Source organism: Tachypleus tridentatus, chromosome 12 (genome assembly GCF_004210375.1).
Source record: "Tachypleus tridentatus isolate NWPU-2018 chromosome 12, ASM421037v1, whole genome shotgun sequence".
NCBI classification, from domain to species: domain Eukaryota; kingdom Metazoa; phylum Arthropoda; class Merostomata; order Xiphosura; family Limulidae; genus Tachypleus; species Tachypleus tridentatus.
In genome coordinates, this window is record NC_134836.1 from 108,777,429 (window position 1) to 108,792,410 (window position 14,982).

General features: G+C 30.2%; 1 long non-coding RNA gene across 1 annotated transcript in view; it reads left to right on the top strand.

The window, feature by feature from the left end:
* Nucleotides 1–5,920: 5,920 nt before the first annotated feature.
* The window catches only part of LOC143234319 (uncharacterized), a 49,068-nt gene continuing 40,006 nt past the window's right edge, over nt 5,921–14,982 (top strand). The window contains exon 1 of the long non-coding RNA XR_013018603.1: nt 5,921–6,332. This is a non-coding gene — a long non-coding RNA (uncharacterized LOC143234319). The remainder of the gene's footprint in view (nt 6,333–14,982) is intronic.

Consider the following 14,982-nt stretch of genomic DNA (forward strand, 5'->3'; position numbering starts at 1 on the left):
GGACGTTATAATGTGACGTCAATCCCACTATTCGTTGGTAAAAGAGTAGCAGAAGAGTTGGCGGTGAGTGGTGATGACTAGCTGCCTTACCCTGCTAAATTACGGACGGCTAGCGCAGATAGCCCTTGTGTAGCTTTGCGCGAAATTAAAAGACAAAAAACAACTCCTAATATATAGAAAAGCGAGTGCATTTTGGTGTCTCTACTTTCAAAAATGGCTTTTCTGTCTCGTTGCTTAGTAACTTAAGTATAACATAATATTGTTATTAGTTTATGTTCTCAAAGTGTAAAGTGAAATGTACAGACAACAAAACTGGAAAAAAATATTTGTTGTTTTCTTAATTTAGGGTGTTCAACTGATTAAAGAGCTTGTTTTCGTTTATTAAAAACATTAGTGATATAACAGAAAATAACATAATTCAGGAACGAATTATGTTCAAAATGTAATCGATATATTTACTTTCATGATAAATATCATGGCTTGGTGGTTAAGGCACTCGACTCGTAATCTGAGGGTCGAGGGTTCAAATACCCGTCATGCTCGCCCTTTCAGCCGTTGGGACGTTATAATGTGACGGTCAATCCCACTCTTCATTGGTAAAAGAGTAGCCCAAGAGTTGGCGGTGAGTGGTGATGACTAGCTGCCTTCCCTATAGACTTACACTGCTAAATTAGGAATAGCTATCACGTACAAAGTTTTCACAAAATGTTATATGTGTTTTTACATAAGTGAATCATTTTCATAGAAATTTCATAAGTCACATTTTCTTATGCTTAATACGTTGACAACCACTAGCTATAGATTTCTCTAGACCAATAGCGACGTGAGAATCTTATCGATCGTTCTAGAACCCAAACATAATAATAAAAAAATGTTCATTGTGGTAAACGAAATTATAATTTGATTTAAGTAAGAGTTGTTTTTCTTCCCGATTTGTAAAAAAAAATCCTTACATAATAAAAAAAAAAATTATTTTCGAAATCTGAATAACTAAATTATGTTAAATCTATTATTAAAACCAGCACCATTTTTATGAAGTATAAATATTACATCTTCTCAAGGTCTACCTTTGTTTCATGAAACTGAGACAAATGAAACGTCGTTAAAGTGAACAAAGAAAAAAAAGGGGCCAATGAAATTATACAAATATTTACAAATACACAAATTATACAAATATTTACAAATATACAAATTATACAAATATTTACAAATATACAAATTATACAAATATTTACAAATATACAAATATTTACAAATACACAAATTATACAAATATTTACAAATACACAAATTATACAAATATTTACAAATATACAAATTATACAAATATTTACAAATACACAAATTATACAAATATTTACAAATATACAAATTATACAAATATTTACAAATACACAAATTATACAAATATTTACAAATACACAAATTATACAAATATTTACAAATATACAAATTATACAAATATTTACAAATACACAAATTATACAAATATTTACAAATACACAAATTATACAAATATTTACAAATATACAAATTATACAAATATTTACAAATATACAAATTATACAAATATTTACAAATATACAAATTATACAAATATTTACAAATACACAAATTATACAAATATTTACAAATACACAAATTATACAAATATTTACAAATACACAAAGTATACAAATATTTACAAATATACAAATTATACAAATATTTACAAATACACAAAGTATACAAATTATACAAATACACAAATTATACAAATATATACAAATAAACAACGTATACAAATATTTACAAATTATACAAATATTTCTTTCTTTACTGATATTTGTTTTATATTTTCAAATAAACGACATTCTTTGTAGTTTCTTAAAATCAAAAAAATCAATTGATGTTTATTTATTCAGGCTATTGTTAAATGCCAGAAAGTGATGTAGTAGTAAGTATGACGCACTGCAAATCAGTAGGTCCAAGGTTCAAGCTGCGATATTCTGGTGAAGAAGCTGTACACTTTTAAATGCAGTGCGTTATCACCGTAGCAGTCATATCTGTAAAATAAACACGTGTAATAATGATTTTTGTGCTAATAAATTAGATTTTTTAATATATGTGTTAATTTCAAGTCTATTCATATTTACCTTCTTGACGTTTAGTAAATCTGGCACAAATATAATTGTTCTAGTTCTGAAAAATACTTTGTACACTGATAACATGTAACAGTTTTAGTTTTATAACCAATCCAATTAGTAACGAGATGCCTTGATAATCTTGATTTGAGGTGTTTAACTTAGGATGTGATAGTAAGTACGTTATTTACCACGTCATTGAAAAAAATAAAATATTTTGGAAATAGTGTTTTATTCACTATGGTTATGATTAAAATTGATCGAATACACTTTAACTCAAAATCTGATTTTATTTCCACAAGTGTAAGTCGAAGTTTAAAGCAGAACCTATCTTCATTTTTAACCCTTGTTACAGTTGTGAATCGAAAGTTAAACCTAAAACATGCCTTGTTATACATGCGAGATGCATATAACATTTTGGTGCAGTATCAAAACATTTATTAAAAATAAATGGAAAAACTGAAATTAAGAATGAAAATTTTATTGTTAGCAAGCTTGCAACACAGAAATAAAATCCATAGAAAAATAAAAAATAAAAAACACAAAACCATACTGAATTAATTGAATTTAAACACTGTAAAATTTATACAAATAAATTATTAGAAATAAAAATACTGAAAGTAAATCTATTATTTGAAATAAGATTATTGGAAGGATATCGGAAAACTTTACAAAATTTGAAAATGTTTCAGTTTATAATAGGGAATGTTAACTTTAATGATAGCTTGAACTATATGTAAATTATTTTATCTTATTTTGCATAAATAATCCAAATAAAATGATAAGTACAATTTGTTGTAACTACTTAAATATAGATCAGTTAGGTGAATTACAATGTAAAAAATTATATAATTGTATACTTAATGTATATAACATCAACTTATAAATACTAAATTATGAAAATTACAACTTTCTTACACGGTAGAAAAACTCCAAGAAAAGATAAAATTACAGCTGAAATTTTAAAATATAATATTTGTAAATTTACACCAATAATATATCAAAAGGAATAGAATGTTTCTAGACATTTTAAAATATCCTTTCTCTATAAGAAAATAAAAGGCAGTGAAAGTTACCTAATTAAGTACAGATCAATTGCTCTTTTATCAGCAATATCGAAAATTATTGAAAAATATTAAACGAAAGATTTATGTACTTTTTTTAGTTTTGATATATATTTTTTAAAATTCATAACTTGGATATAAGAAAAATAAAAACACGGGGGTGCACCACATAGGATAATAAATGAATTAAATAATTTTATATTGAAAATAACTTACCACATAATCATTTTAGAAATATCAAAAGCTTTTGATGTAATTTCACAATAAATTTAATCAAAGACACTAACTATGCAATAAAGAAAGAAGATATTATCTTAAAATGGTTTAACTCATATATATATTTATTTTTTATTAGAAAATAAATAATTAAAGTTATAACTAATGAAATGAAAGTTACTTCTGGGTATCCTGTGCATCAATGTATCTAAAGACGGCTCGCATGGGTATTAAAACTTTTATTATAATAAAGTAGAGAATCCTACTGATCAATTTTAGGCTCATTTTTATTTTATTTTATTGACTACGTTTAACAGAAAAATAATTAGTTTTACAGATTATTTAGTATTAACTTATAATATAATTTCTGATGAGGTATATTTGTTTAGAATTAAGAACAAAGCTACACAATGAGCTATATGTACTCTGCCAACCAAGGGTATCGAAACCCGGTATTTAGCGGTGTGAGTCTACAGACTGATAAGGACATTATTGAGAAAACAATTCATTATTTAATATATTTTTACATAAATACGTGGTTTAATGAAGAGTATAAAATTTTGTTTTGTCGTTTAATGAAGAGTAGTTAGGCTTAAAATTTTGTTTTGTCGTTTAAAAAAAACAGTTTGCTTAAATAAAAAAAAAAACATTTTGTTTTGTCCAAACAAACAATTGAAAATAATATAATTTGTTACGATTACAACAATTATAAGTTTTTAGATTGCAAACATATTACAAATATTAATCCTATTTTATAAGAATCAGAATATTTTAAATAGATTAAAATAATAAAAGATTACAAATTTAATTGGAAATAATAAATTAATGTAATGTAAAAAAAAATTAAAGATGATGCAGTAAGATTTTATTATTAAAAAAACCTTTTTCTTTTAACACAATGAAAAAAATATCTATTATATCTGGTTTGATTTTTATCCTGCAGTATGTTATAAGCCATTGCGAAGGTATTTATTTAATAAATTTAAAATTCATAATACACTTAAACACGTATTAAAGGAGGTGTTTCTTACCACTACAGCAGTATGCTAATACAATATTAGATTTAAAAATTTTAAATACATTATAATTACTTAAATTATTCATTTATGAAACGTTGAATTAATTGGGAATAGGTATATGGAATTGACAAAAGGTAAAATCAATACATGGAACAAGGAAATAAACGTGAATGACTAGAAAATTTTGTTTTTTTCAGACACCAAACCCTATAATCATGATCAAAATAAAATAAGTTCACTAAATATATTTATCTATATTGAATCAGCATTGAATAAATAGATACTAATACTGATAAACTTAAAAATTTTAATGAACTGATATACATAGATTTAAAATAGAATAAAATTTTAATGAACTGATATACATAGATTTAAAATAGAATAAAAATTTAATGAACTGATATACATAGATTTAAAATAGAATAAAAATTTAATGTCCTGATATACATAGATTTAAAATAGAATAAAAATTTAATGTCCTGATATACATAGATTTAAAATAGAATAATGTGAATGATGTCTTTTGATGATTTGAAATATAATTTATTGAATGTGGTCTTAAAGATTTTAAATATTAAATATTTTTCAGGTATAATAATTAATTAATTTATCTATTCTTCACAATATTTATTTTTATAAATCACAATTCGTACTTTATTGATTATAAATGTGTTTTAAAATATTTTAAATTGTTCAATAAAGTTTTTAAAATCAATTTTAAAAGATCGACCTCTATACCAGAATCTGCTTTCATCTGCGTCCTCTTTACATCGAGAGATGCACTTTAAAACATAATCTATGATCAATTTTAAATGTTCTTTAAAAGAGGTCCAGCATGGTAAGTGATAAGGGGCGCTTGACTCGTAATCTAATGGTTGCGGGTTCTAATCACTATCACGCCAAACATGGTCATCCTTCCGACAATGGAAGTATTATAATGTAAAGATCAATCCAACGTTTCTTTTGTAAAAAGAGTGTAGCCCAAGCGTTGGCGGTAGGTGATGATAACTAGTTGCCTTCCTTCTTATCTTCACTGCTAAATTAAGGACAACTAGAGCTGATAGCCCTCGTGTAGTTTTGCTCGAAATTCAAAAAAACAAACAATCTTGTCAAAGGTTTTAGCCGAACGTTTTTTGACAGTGGCGGACGAGAAAAAGTTCGAGATCTCTTGAGAGTTTATAACGTGATGTTATTTTATAGATATGAGCTAAAACAGATACAAAACAAAGTAACTAATTATTAATATTATAATTCAGACAATAGACGATATTGTTGTGTGTTTGGAAAAGCCTTTGAAAGTTTGAGGTTAGACACTTCCGGCCTTACGTTTCCGGTGTTCCGAATAAAGGGTTGGTTGGTGTTTTATGGTGCAAATCAACTAGGCTTTCTGCGCCAACCGAATAAATGAAGCTGTATTTGGTTGAGCGTGAAGAACACTGAACTATTTTACAAATAATGCATATAATTTGTGAGTATGATGAGACAATGTTGGCTGAGGGTTACGTATGCACATTTGTCTGTAGAAGTTGAAGGGGTTTAAGTATCAGGCTATTTTCTTTAATTCATAAATGATGAATATTTACAACCTAGATTAATCAAAACGTGTTGCCGCCTCTTGTCTTCTAGGGTTTATAAATATGTAAAATTATGTCGTACCATCCCTTCCCTATTCCTTTCTGGACCTGCAGCGCTCAGTTTCCCCAGATATGCTAAAAACCAGCACTGTCGATGCCCCTGGATAAAACCTCGTGCCTGTGATGTCTATGTCTGCCATTGTCTGAGCGATGGTAGCTAGATTCCCACTGTAGGTGGTCGGAAGCTACAGTGGACACTAAAACTGTGAGATGCAGAAAGTGTTGAGTTGTTGCCACTGGATGGGCAGGAGGTTTTATTTTAGAGAGGGCGTGCTTGTAAGTAAATATTTTATTTGTTTATTTCGTGTATGTGTAACTTGAGGCTTTCAGTTTTATTAAAATTTAATAATTTACAAACAAACGGATATCAAGTTTTACTGATATCACAAAGATATTCACTTAAGCTAAGTGTTTTCATATCATTTTTCTTCAAGATGAATTTTTCTTAAGATATCACTTCACCACGCAGCAAGATATAAAGTTCTTTCAGCTACAGTCTCAAATCTACAGCGAATGAAGCGCCATCTTCAAACATCCATTAACTTTGGTAAAAATGAAATTTATCACCGACAAATTAATGAGTGATAAAGTGTTTGTACTATCATCTAGTTTTATAATGTAGAAAGTGGTATTGTTAGTGTATTTCAACATTAGTTCTAGAAAGGAGACAAGGACATTGTTCTGTATTTCAGTTATTAGTTCTAAATTATGCTTTAGAGCAAAGCTTTATTGGACTATTTGATGTGTCCACCGATGGGAGAACAAGTCTTCGGACTTACAACTCAAAAATCTTTCGTTCGATTCGATAGATAAGGACCTTTTTATGTGTTTCAGTATTAGCTCTAGAATATGAATAAGAGACCCAATAATGATATGTAGTAGTATTAAATGTGTAATATTCATAAGGACTTTAATCACGTGTTTTAATTTTACTTGTGTAATATACATAAGAACATTAATTACATGTTCTAGTTTTAGTTGTGTAATATACATAAGAACATTAATTACATGTTCTAGTTTTAGTTGTGTAATATACATGAGAACATTAATTACATGTTCTAGTTTTAGTTGTGTAATATACATGAGAACATTAATTACATGTTCTAGTTTTAGTTGTGTAATATACATAAGAACATTAATTACATGTTCTAGTTTTGGTTGTGTAATATAAATAAGGACAAGAAACACGTGTTTTAGTCTTAGTTGTGAAGTATAAATAAGGACAAGAAACACGTGTTATAGTCTTGGTTCTGAAGTATAGATAAGGACAAGAAATACCTGTTATAGTCTTAGTTGTGAAGTATAGATAAGGACAAGAAATACCTGTTATAGTCTTAGTTGTGAAGTATAAATAAGGACAAGAAACACGTGTTATAGTCTTGGTTCTGAAGTATAGATAAGGACAAGAAATACCTGTTATAGTCTTAGTTGTGAAGTATAGATAAGGACAAGAAATACCTGTTATAGTCTTGGTTCTGAAGTATAGATAAGGACAAGAAATACCTGTTATAGTCTTAGTTGTGAAGTATAGATAAGGACAAGAAACACGTGTTATAGTCTTAGTTGTGAAGTATAGATAAGGACAAGAAACACGTGTTATAGTCTTGGTTCTGAAGTATAGATAAGGACAAGAAATACCTGTTATAGTCTTAATTGTGAAGTATAGATAAGGACAAGAAACACGTGTTATAGTCTTGGTTTTGAAGTATAGATAAGTACAAGAAATACCTGTTATAGTCTTGGTTCTGAAGTATAGATAAGGACAAGAAACACGTGTTTTAGTCTTAGTTGTGAAGTATAGATAAGGACAAGAAACACGTGTTATAGTCTTGGTTCTGAAGTATAGATAAGGACAAGAAATACCTGTTATAGTCTTAGTTATGAAGTATAGATAAGGACAAGAAACACGTGTTATAGTCTTAGTTGTGAAGTATAGATAAGGACAAGAAACACGTTTTATAGTCTTAGTTGTGAAGTATAGATAAGGACAAGAAACACGTGTTATAGCCTTAGTTGTGAAGTATAGATAAGGACAAGAAACACGTGTTATAGTCTTAGTTGTGAAGTATAGATAAGGACAAGAAACACGTGTTATAGTCTTAGTTGTGAAGTATAGATAAGGACAAGAAACACGTGTTATAGTCTTAGTTGTGAAGTATAGATAAGGACAAGAAACACGTGTTATAGTCTTAGTTGTGAAGTATAGATAAGGACAAGAAACACGTGTTATAGTCTTAGTTGTGAAGTACAGATAAGGACAAGAAACACGTGTTATAGTCTTAGTTCTGAAGTATAGATAAGGACAAGAAACACGTGTTATAGTCTCAGTTGTGAAGTATAGATAAGGACAAGAAACACGTGTTTTAGTGCTAATTTTGTATATTATAAATGAGAAGATTAATAAAGTTTTGAAATTTAGCTTTGTCATTTCAAACATAAAGTTCGTAAGAAACTTCACTGCTTTTAATGAACAATAAATAAATAAATAACTCAAATGACGTGTTTATCCTATCATTCAACCTACAGTATCAGTTTTTCCAACATTTCCTCTTTCGATCACTCTTTCGGTAAACAGACAGGCTTAATGATCAAAAAGTTGAGTAAGGAATATTGGTGCCAGCCAGTCCGGCATACGGATAGTCATACACCCATTTGTGCTCCCTTCCGCATCAGTGCTTCTAGTTGGCGGTGCCTCAGAGGCTGGATTTGTCACAATAGCCAAGACTTCTAAGCTCCGCTATAACATTATTTTATATATCTCATAGCTGCAGTTAAACAAAACTTGTGAATATTTTTTCACCGACGTGGTTAATAAGAGGCTGTATGTGCTTAACAAAAGTTCCCATGTAATGAAACGTCTTAGGTTGTTATGTAATACAGATATCTTCGTGTAAACCAAATATTCTAGACAGTGTTAAAATAAAAGCAAAATGTGGGTCTATTTGACGTCATGATCTGAAGTAAAATACAGCAGTTTCTTTGTAAATGAAACCTGACAGAAAATATAAAATAAAACAATAAATATTACCGTGTTATATTTTTCTGAGGAAACAAAAATCATATTTAATGACTCGTTTGAAGATAAAATAAAATAAAACGATTGTTTCGTACATTAAACCTAACGGGAAAATGTTGAATAAAATAAGAAAAGGAAAATATTGTTATATTTCAGTGAAAACAAATGGCACGAACCACATTTAATGGAACATCTGAGTTTGTATTAAAATAAAACTTCTGTGTACATGAAACTTGACAGAAAATATAAAATAAAAAACTTTGTTCTATATGAGTAAAAAAAAAACACACGATGGACCACGTTTTGGGGTCAAGAGTATGTTATAAGAGTGAAGAAGAAATCCCATTTTTCAGTCAAGTAACAGTACTCCAAACGTTGCCGGTGATGTTGTTGACTAGCCTCTCTTTCCTCTTATCTATCGGTTCAAAATTAGGGATGGTTGGCGTAGATAGTCCTCATGAAGCTTTGAGCGAATATTCGAAACAAGCCAAACCAAATTGTTATAGAATTTTGAAAAGAAAAAAAAATATATCGTTTATTTTTGTTGACGCTTACCTCTTTTATAACTTGTTCGAGGACTACTAGATAAATTAACCAAGGACTTGTTGGTCATCAGAATTGATCACATTCTCACCAGAAAGATCGGATCAAAGACTTAGATTTGCTCTCTCTTTTTCACTTAATTGCATCAAGAACTGCTACAGTGCTGCTAATGATTTTATTTACATGTTTGTTGAACAGAGTGCTGCTAATGGCCTTATTTATATGTTTGTTGAATTTTGCGCAAAGAAATTTAGGTTTATCTGTGGTAGCAGTCCCTAATTTTGAAGTTTTAGTCTAGAGGGAAGACAGACAACGACACCAATCGCCAACGTTTTGGACTATCTTTTTTACCAACGAATAGTGGGACTGACCGTAATAATATAACGTCCCAAAGGCTGAAAGAACGAGAATGATCTGTGACGGAATTCGAACCCACGATCTACAGTTTGCGTGCGAAGTGTCCTGACCACCGGCAAAGTAATTTATCAAATCTAAGTCGATGTCAGATTTATATTCGTCTAGAGTCCAATCAGAATAATACCAGGTCTGCTTTGGCTAATTTCGTACTCCTTACAAGGTACTTCTTATCAATGTCTTGGTTAACATCTTGTATTTTATGAGATATTTCTGGACACGCCTCAGTCGTTGCATTGTTCTTTTATGACAAATTACATAAAATCACACCAATTAATGATTTACTTTTAATGAAAGGATAAAAAGCGAAAAGTGGTCAAACACTAGTTTAGTCTGGACGTTTTTCCTTGTTTTGCTACAGTGCAAAGCTAAGCAATGGACTACCTACTCTCTATCCACCACTGGAAATCGAATACTTGGTTCTAGCGTTGTTCGTCTTCAAACTTATTGCTGATCCACTGGTGGATGACTTGAGCTTCACAGACGTCTTGGTAAAATTACAATGTTTTAATAACAGAACTTAATTGTATTCATCTAGTTTATTAAATAACTGAAAACATATGCAAATAAAATCTCATTCAGAAACATCTCAGTTACTAACTTTCTTTCGTTTCTTCTTCATGAAAAAACTTCTTAAATCTCGCCTCTGTAACTTCCATGTTCTTCACAAGATGCTTCTTTTATTCGCTTCAGTTACTAGTAAATACATACCAATTTTCTCTTATATAGCCTTTATTCAAATCACTTAACAAATTCTCTACACATTCGCTACAGGTTCCTTTTGAATATTTTTAACAGCCTTCTCAAAGGCTTCCTATTTGTCTTTTTTAGTGACCTACCGAATATCCATCCTTTAACAATCAGACCCTTTACAAATACCCACTAAGCATATTTGTTAATATCCATTAGGCTCCACTTCCTTTTCAAACGCCCCCGGTGGTCCATTGGTAAGTCCACAGACTTACAACAATAAAACAGTCGAATTTCGATACCTATGGTCGGCAGAGCACAGAGAATCTAAGATGTAGCTTTGGGTGTAACATCAACCAAAAATAAACCATTTCAAGTACTAATTAAATATCGTTTCCAAATAATCGATTTGTCCTTAAAAAAAACTCCCATATCCTTAGATATTTTTTCAAACATTTACTGTACCTGTTTGTAATACATTTGAGGCATTTTACACAAACCTATACAATAACCCACCGAATAACCCACATCTTTCCTAATCCTAAAGAATGATCCCAAATACATTTTATTTCGTTCTTAACACTGGATATATTTTTTAAAATCTTCTTATTCTTTTCGTACTCTCTTGCTGCATATCCTTCTAAAAATGTCTAGTCCTTTTTAGATAAGTTGCATATCCATCAGAAACAATTCCTAGTCCTTCTTAGATTATTACTACATATCCTATTGAAACAATTCCTAGTCCTTCTTAGATTATTACTACATATCCTTTTGAAACAATTCCTAGTCCTTCTTGGATTATTATTGCATATCATTCTCAAACAATTCCCAGCCCTTCTTAGACACATATTATATACCATACTGAGACGGTTCCTCTTCCTTCTTAGATTATTACTGCATGTCCTTTTGAAACAATTCCTAGTCCTTCTTGGATTATTATTGAATGTTCTCAAACAAATTATAGTCCTTTTGTTGTTACTGCATATCTTTTTCAAATGATGTCTTAGCTCTTCTTTGACAGTTACTGCGTATCCTTCTCAGATAACTTCGAGATGTTTTCTCAGGGCTAATTATGTCCTATTTGTTAACGTGCTTGTACAAATAATCTGAGGGCTGAGGTGGTTTACGGTATATTTTTTCTTACTTTTCAGTAAAACGTGCTCTTTAAATGCACGATTAAAGTGGTGATAAAATCTCACTATTTGGAGATATAAGAGTACACAGAAATGGCGGCGGATGCTATTGACTATCTACCTTCCCTCTAATTTATCACTTCAAAATCAAGGACGTTTATTTACGAATAACACTTTGCGTAATATTGCAAAACAAACAAAGAAACAGAATTTCGTTTTTAGACCATTACTGCATTTTTTTTTTATTTCTGCTAATCGTTTTATAAAGTTCAGCTTCGTTTGTTGGAAGTGCAGATTTAGGCTTAATTAGAGAAACGTTGAGGGATGCGTAACGTTTTGTAGAGTTAACTCTTTTCTAACGCAGTGAAAACTAAGATTACGAAATAGTGTAATTAGCCAAGAAATTGCCTAGTTAGCAGAATTTGTTTGGTCCCATCTAATCTCAATTTTTTGAAAAATTATCGTATTACAAAAAAATTCAGTCATTTAATAGTTTCCCAGGTACATGTTTGTATATTTTTATTTAAGAAAACACGTTGAACTCGAGCAGTAAATACTATATACACGTATAGATTAACCTTTAGAATTACCGATTTGGGTTCATTTCGACCCTTTTGGATTTGTAAAACACATTTTATTACGTAATTCATGTACTAAACAACTTGTGAGCCAATGGCTTTTAAACATTCCATATTGTTTAGAGACAATAAGAAATCTATTGGCCCATCTCAACTGTTTCATCCTCTAAGCAAAACTAAAACATTACATAAAACATTAACACCAGTCCTTATCATTCATATATTTATCAAACTTTATTTTAAACTTACTCAAATTTACTGCCTCCACAACATCATAAGACAACCAATTCCATAGACCAAACACCCTATTTGAAAATCAAAAATGTCTTGACTGAAGACGGCCTCTACCTTTCATTAATCTATGTTCGTATCCACTAGTTCTATAATCCTCCCTGTTAAGAATGAAATACATGTTGATGTATCAATATTATCAGTTCCTTTTAAAATCTTAAACAATTCAATCAGATTCCCTATAATTCTTCTTTTTCATAAGGAAACAACATAAGGTTTTTAATCTCTCCCATTCATCTTAGATGCTATTTTAGTAATCCTCCTCTGATCTCTTTCCAACAATTCAATGTCTTTCCTGAGGTAAGAAGCCCCAGTGTGAACACAATACTTCAATTGTAGCCTTTTAGCCTAGTACCCAATATTTCCGTAGACACAAGCTAAAATCCTATTTGTCTTACCATTAGCAACAGCACACTGCTTGGATGACTTGAGAGACTGATCCAAGATTATTTTCTTTCATGATACGCTTAGGGTTATTCCAATCCAAATTATACAATTCAAATTGTGGTAACCCACGTGCAGTACCTTGCATTTATCATTATTAAAGCCCATCTGCCATTTATTTGTCCATTTCATTAAATGAACTAAATCTTTTTTAAACCATCAGCATCCTCTTTATAGCTAGCAGCACTAAATATCTTGACCATTCCTTCATCTACCTCATTAATGTAAATCAAAAAGAGCAATAGTCCTAAGACTTAGCCCTGAGGTACAACACTTGTGAGATTAATCCAGTTTGAGTAAACTTCATTTATAACAACACTGTTTTTTTTCTATCAAACTATTTTTCTATTTATATAGTTAACTTATTCCCCATAACTGCAGAAATAAGTTGTTTCACAAGCCTTTTATATGGCGCTTTGACAAATGCTTTTTGAGAACCCAGATACACCAAATCTACTCTCATACACTCATCTAAATGTGTAGCAACCTTTTAAAAGCATATCAAAAGATTTGTAAGTCCATATTTTCCCTTAATGAAGCGATGTTGATTATCCATTAAACTTTTAAACTTCGTTAAACGATTTTGCAAAACATTTTTATCAAACTTTCCCAACGCTAAAATCAGGGGTTCGATTCCCCTCGGTGGGCTGAGCAGATAGCCCTTTGTGGCTTTGCTATAAGAAAAACACCCACACACATCAAACTTTCCAAAACGTTTCCCACATCTGATGTAAGACTAATAGGCATATAATTACTAGAACAACTTCTGTTACCTCTCTTGAAGGTACGAGGAATATCAACTAATTTCAAATTTGTTAGCCCTTGTCCACTATTCAAGGACTTACGAAAAATGTGTCAAGTGGATCACATATTCAATCTTTGACGTTCTTTAAAACCCTCATGGTTTATCATGAGGTTTATCATGGTTTATTATCTGGTTTATCAATCTTTAAATTTTCCTATTTTATTTTAAAAAGCTCAGATGATACAAGTCTTCCTTTGTCATCTCTGAATGGTCATATCCCCATCTTAAAATTTTATTTATCCCTAATGCACTTTTAAAAAATCCTTACAGTTAATTTTTATGTTTTCAATCAGTTTTTTCCATACATACTTTTGGATGTCTTGATGTCCTATTTTACAAACTTTCTTAGTCTTCTGCAATATTCTCTCATACCAGTGAATTTGCATTTCTTAAACTTCTGATGCTTTTCTTTAATTTTATCTCTTATAGCCTTTGTGATACCTTATATCCTTTGTGATACCTTATATCCTTTGCGAGTCAAGCTGGTTTTTGTACTTGCAGCTACCCTTTTCTTTCTGTAAATAACTCTTAAATATTGAGTAATTAAAGTATCATGTATATATGTAGAGTTCATTATTGAATATATCGTGTATTATAATTACTGTATAATTGATTATAATTAGAAATGTGTAAAAATGAATATTAATTATTATAAAATTATTATAGTAACTGATGTATGTGAAAACATTAAATTGTATAATTCATGTTACCAAAAGCTAATGACTTGGTCTTTGGACTAGCTGGCTTGTTATTGTGAGGTAGACTTCGTCATCCTAATCCTATGGTTCTTCTAATTTTGTATCTTTTCTTACCCAAGATGGTCTGTGGCCTTAAATACCAAACACTTCTGACCGTGATCATCTTCTATTCTCAGGTTGTTTGAAGTGTAAGTAATAATGGGCTCAGTATTTCCGTTGTGGGTTTGTGTAACCAATTATCTCAGTGGTGACTGTATGCCACTTTACCACCCATAATTCCTTATTTAGTTGGAACCAATTGAAAAGAGCTGTGG